At 58.9% G+C, this 5497-nt stretch overlaps 1 long non-coding RNA gene across 2 annotated transcripts; it reads right to left on the bottom strand.

Moving 5' to 3' along the window:
- Positions 1–521: 521 nt before the first annotated feature.
- On the bottom strand, positions 522–3735 carry LOC106149779. 2 transcript variants are annotated; one of them, XR_001236155.1, is made up of 3 exons: positions 3459–3735; positions 2955–3011; positions 522–659 (listed from the first exon to the last, which is right to left on the bottom strand). It is a non-coding gene; the product is annotated as an uncharacterized LOC106149779 (long non-coding RNA). The 2 variants fall into 2 exon arrangements; XR_001236154.1 differs by having other exon boundaries at positions 3463–3735.
- Positions 3736–5497: the final 1762 nt, after the last annotated feature.

The raw sequence follows: 5497 nt of genomic DNA, 5'->3' as shown, positions 1-5497 counted from the left end.
TGGGGGTGGGGAGCCGTCGGGGGAGATCTGGGGGCTTGTGGGAGGTCCGAGACACAGGTCCCTGAGGGGGATCCCAAGACATCAGGAAGAGGGCAGAGAACAGGACATGAGGCAGAGGCAGCGGACGGAAGTGTGGGGAGGAAGAGGAGCGAGGACGGAGCAACCTGCGCCTCTCCAGGGAGGCGGTGGGACGCCCTGGACGCAGCGCCAGGACAGGACGGAGGGCACGGGTGAAGCGGCACGAATGCATCCTCATTTTCCCCAAGAGGAGAGGGGACCTGAACTCTGAAGGCTGCAGGTGGACGCAGAGCCTGCTGAAGGTGGAACCTCGGGCCACCCCCAAGCACAGCCCACAGCTGTCCCCTCCCACTTGCACACAGCTCCTCTGTTGTCGCCGCTGGGCTTCCGTCCCCCACGTGTGAGGCCACAGTGAGTCCACACCCGTCTTGACCCCCTTCTCTTCCGTTCCAACCCAATTCCGTTCTCACTCACTTTTGGTATTGTTTATTACTTACCCAGGCTCTGCATTTTCTGACACCAGCGGGAACAGAGGAAGGCGGATGCCGCGTCTGCATCTTCTTGTCAAGGTCTCTGGGAGGGGCGGGAGGTGGAGCCCTGCTTGGTGCTGTTATTCGTGCCGTCGGAGGCCATCCCAGTGCCTGCAGAATAAATATTCAAATAACGTGAAACTGGGCTCAACATTTAGTGTTCAGGAAGCACCTTGGATCCACGGAAAGGGCCCGTGGGCTGACTGTGCAGTACACCTGCTGTCCCGAAGCAAGGTCACCACAGATCCATCCGCTCCCCGGACTGAGTGCCACACCGCTGTCCAGCACCATAGGAGAGACGCCAACCTGAGGAGCCCTGCAGTGGCCAAGTTTCCCTATTCTGTTACTAATGGGCTTCCATAAGGGAGCACAAGGACATTTTCCTGTATGGGCTCCTACCAGGCTCAGCTGACCCTGACCAAATGCCCTCTCTGTATCTGACCCATCTCTGCAAACCTGTCACTGGGCCCCTTGCAGGATCTTCCTGAAACTTGTGTGGAAACGGGCTCACATCAGTAAGCTTCCATCCTGTGCCTATGTCAGGGGATGGGAGGCCTTTGCCCTGCCCTCCGAATGCGGCTTGCACCTTCCCTGCTGTGTGCATGTCCCGAGTGCTGTGTCCTGTGCTTGCGTGTGTGTGCGTGTGTGCGTGTGCGTGTGTGTGCGTGTGCGTGTGTGTGTGTGTGTGTGTGTGTGTGTGTGTGTTAGTAGAGACTCAGATACCTTTACAAAGAGACACCAGGGGAATTTCCAAGTCTGGCCCTCGGGGGAGCCCAGCAGGTGAAGCACAACAGGTGGTAAAGCGTTGGCATAGCAACAGGACATCTGAAATTGACCCCAGGGGAGCCAGGTGACGGTAAATATAGAGGACTGTGGCTGCCTAGGTGTGCCAGAGTCTGGGGTGGAAAGAACCGATCTTGTTGAGACTAAGGAGGCTGCTGGCTGCAGTTAGGACACGAAGGAGCATTATGCAGGGTGCGAGGCAGACTGCAGGGGCAGGGGCAGGGGCAGGGGCAGGGGCAGGGGCGGGGGCAGGGGCAGCCAGGCTGAGGGGCAGCCAGGCTGGTGGGCAGCGTGGTAGGGCTGAGGAGTGTTGCCTGTGGTTCCTCTCTGAGGGGGCCGTGTAGACACGGCTTAGATGTCTCTGTGTACCTGGAGACGAGGGGTCTGAGGTGAAGCGTGGGAGGCTGGCCCTGCATGGGGGCTCCCAGCGGGGCTCCCGGTGACCTGCAGCCAGTGTGGACCCGTGGGGATGAGCTTGCAATAGATGGAGGCATCCAAGAGGGGACGTCCGGTGCTTTGTGGGGACGATGTGCAGGGCTCTTGCATGTGGAATGGCGGGCGTCCGTGACTCCACACCCTGTGGGAGGCTGACCCAGGCCTTCTCAGCAAGTCAGCGCAGACACTGCCGATCCCGGGGGTGGTGAGGAAGGTCCTGGTGTCTGGCAACCCTCCCTCCGCATCGCTGCCTTTCCAAGAATCCACACTGCGCCCTGCAGGACACAGAGGGCCTCCAGGACTTGAACCCTTTGCTGGAAAGACTGAGGGCTCGAGGCCTTTGCGGAGGGAGGCCGCCCTGTGCCTTGTTTCCGAAGCTGAGCACCCCCGACTGCAGAAGTCCCTCCTGCTGGAAACACCACCCTGGAAGAGAGTCTTCCGCCTCCTCCAACTTTCCCCTGAATTTCTTTCAGATGGGTTTGGCCTCAGAAAGGGCCATTTTCGTCAATGTGTTGGCCTGTGTTGGGGACTTTGCTTCCTGGGTCTGTGTCTGGGGGAGGAGGGGCGTGGGGTGTGGAAGCTGCTATCCTCCCAGGATGTCTTCTGGGCTTTCAACAATTTGGCTTCATTGATGCTGTGTGCGCTCTTAAAATTCAAAGCCCAGAGAGCCACAGATCTGGAGCTAAGGAACCCCTGAGTCCTCAGGGAGGCAGGGTCGCCAACGGGGGCAGTAACTGAGGGGAGGAGAGTGGAGACCTCGGGTGGGGTGCAAGGACAAAGACGAGACCAGACCACCTGATTCCCCATCAGGTGTGCAGCCAGGTAGCCGTGGGTGTGCAAAGGTGGCCAAGGCTCTATGGTTGTGCCCGGAGCCAAGATGCAGAATCTGGGGCACTGCCAGAGGCAGACACTAAGCCCGGAAGTGTCAGGCAGCCGATGAGCTGCGGACTGGCACCCCTCGAGGACCGTGAAGCCACACGTGACAGGTGCCCCAGAGCGGCCACACAGAGGCCCTCAGGGTTGGGGAATTAGGGTGTTTGGAACAAGGGCCTAGGGGAACACAGTGGGGACTGTGAGCCGCATGAAGTCACAGAGAGGAGGCCACACCCTGGTCCACCAGGCGGGGGATGAGTACGTCCAGTCGCGGGGCAGCAGCATCCACTCTGCTGGCAGCAAGACACGACTCACTTCCTGTGTTTTGTCTCCTTCGTAGCCCTGGAGGCTTGTCAACAGTGCCCTTGCCGCCTGTGAATGCCAGGGAAGCTGGTTACAAATGGGGCCAGGCCCCTCCGACGTTGATTTCCCTGTAATAACTTCCAGCTTTTTAATCCAATTCATCAGCCATCCCGGAGTGAGGGTTTAATGAGGTTCAAGGGAGGAGCTGGCAGCGATCACACAAATGAGAGGGAGGACGGAGGACAAGGACACGCAGGGCCCTCCAGGCGGGCGCGGAGCAAACCCAGAGAGGGTGCGGCCACCAGGCTGTGTCCGCAGGGTGGGTCTGGCCTGCTTCCTGGTGACAGGGGGCGGGCAGCAGGAAAGGGTGAGCCTCGGGGCTTCTGGCTCAGCCTCTGTCCCTGAAGCTGCACCGCACTCCCTATGCTACTCCACAGCTCCAGCTTGAGACCGTTCTAGAATCAAAGACTTCATTCCCCAGGGAGACAACTGTCTGAGCGCAGAAACCAAACTCACCTACCTTGTTGTTGGCCTTGGCTGGACCTTGTGTCCACCACGTAAGAGCCTGGGCATGTGGATAAAGACTCTGGGAAGTGGGCCTGGCTGGCCCCCTTTTCTCAGAACCCTGCTAATGCAGCGTGGCCTGGGTGCTTACACAGTGGACCGCTTAGCTTTTTAGACAAGGGGCCATTTGTTACCATTGTGGATTCCCAGGAAAGCACCCTCGAGGAGGTTCCTCCCCCGCAGGCCGGGCCAAGTTCGCAGCATCTCCTGTCACCGTGCGCCTTCAGGGGAAGTGAGCGCCCAGCCCCCTGGTGTCACGTGGGGAGTCTGGTGTGTCCCAGCCTTGACAGGTCTGGGCAGTGCCTGCTGCTGGCCCAGCCTGGCCAGGCTCTGAGAAGGCAGCATTCAGGGCTCGGCGGGTTAGGGGAGAAAAAGAGACAATGCTAGCAGCTGGCAACACTGGGGGCTGGGCAGAATATTCCAAACCACTGGAGAGGAGTTGTGGTGTTTCCCTGAAAGGAGTAAATTTCCTCGGGGGCCCACAGACCAGAAGTAGTGCCGATGGGGAAGGGGTGGGGTGAGAGGACCCTGGCAGGGCATTTGTCTTTTCATGTCAGATTGATGAGTCCCCTCATCAGCTGTCCATGTCGCAATTTGATGTAAGATCAGGGCAAAGAAAGGTTGGCCATTGCTTAGGGGTGTTGGAGGCCATCCACACAGGGACTGTGTCTTGGGCTGTCTCTCTGTCTTCTGCCGCCTGCTGCTTGGCTCCGTGTCACTAGTGAGTGCTGCTGTTGTCCCTCGCATGGGGCATCTGTCCACTGCCTGTCCTTCCTCAGGATGGAAGCTTCCCAGGGCAGGTGCTTCTGCTCACTGCATTTCCTCTGGGTGCTCCACCCAAGGCCAGGCCTGGCTTATGTCAACCCTGAAAAATATTTGTTCGCCAAATGAGCCAAGCACTGGAGTGGGAGTTAGGACGCCTGGGAGCAAACCCAGCTCCCTGCGTGTTTTTGATAACATGATTTCATGTCTCGGAACATCGCTCTTATTTGCAAAATGGGAAGAATAGCAGGGAATGAGGCCTGGTGCGCAGGAGCCCCCAAATGATGCAAATGTGATTTCCTCCTGGAAGTTTGCGCTGACCACACAGGGAAGGACCTGTGTGACCGACTGAGCCTCCATCCTGAGCAACGCAGCTGCGCCTTCGTCCTGCACCCAAGAGCTTCCCAGCAGCACCTGCAGGAGCCGGGGATCCCTGTCCACTGGGTGAGGCCCACAGGGGCCACCTGGAATCAGGATCAGTGAGACAGAGACAAGTGAGCCTGTGGGTCAGAGTGATTTCCACTGCAGGGGCAGGTAAAGGCTTCAGTAAGGTGACAGCGGTTCCTTCTTACAGGTTAGGGGAAATACTCACGGGTTCTGGAGGGAACGTGTTGTGGAGGCCAGCATTACACCCATAGCACTCAGCCTTAAACAGGCCGAGGGGATTTAGCCGGCAGCCGTGATCAGGGCTGCAGAGGTGGTGACTCTCCCTGCCTTCTCTGGATCCTGCTGGGATCCCTACTGTGGGGTGTCTGGTGACTCAGAGTCTCCCAGGGGGTCATCACAGGAGGCTGTCTAGGGACGGGCTCTGGACGCCCTTAGCCTCCCCTTTCCTATGCAGGCAGGGGGCGTCAGGCAGGAGGAGAGGGCCGGCCTCACCTCCAGGAGCTCAGAGGACAGGCAGTCTGGCGGCGCTATTGGCAGTGACGCGGCCTTCAGGGCATTGAGCTCTCTTCCTTAGTGCTCTTCAGTGGCCCATCGGGAGTGTCAGCAACGGCCGAGAGGGGGACAGGAGAGCCCCTGGAAGTCTATCATTCTCAGTCCTGTCCATCTGCCTGTTAGGACCCCGGCTCACCCTGCACAAGTCTGTGACTCATCTCTGCGGCGGGGAGAGATTGCTAAATCCCCAGCCCCTAACATTCACATTTTAAGCCTAGAATCCCAGGACTCTGGGAGCTGAGGTTGTGGGGAGTGTCCAAAGCTCAAGCCCTGCTGGGGCAACAGAGTGA

Source organism: Chinchilla lanigera, unplaced genomic scaffold, assembly GCF_000276665.1.
Source record: "Chinchilla lanigera isolate Chin_1 unplaced genomic scaffold, ChiLan1.0 scaffold00052, whole genome shotgun sequence".
NCBI lineage: Eukaryota > Metazoa > Chordata > Mammalia > Rodentia > Chinchillidae > Chinchilla > Chinchilla lanigera.
This window is presented reverse-complemented; position numbering and strand designations above follow the sequence as displayed.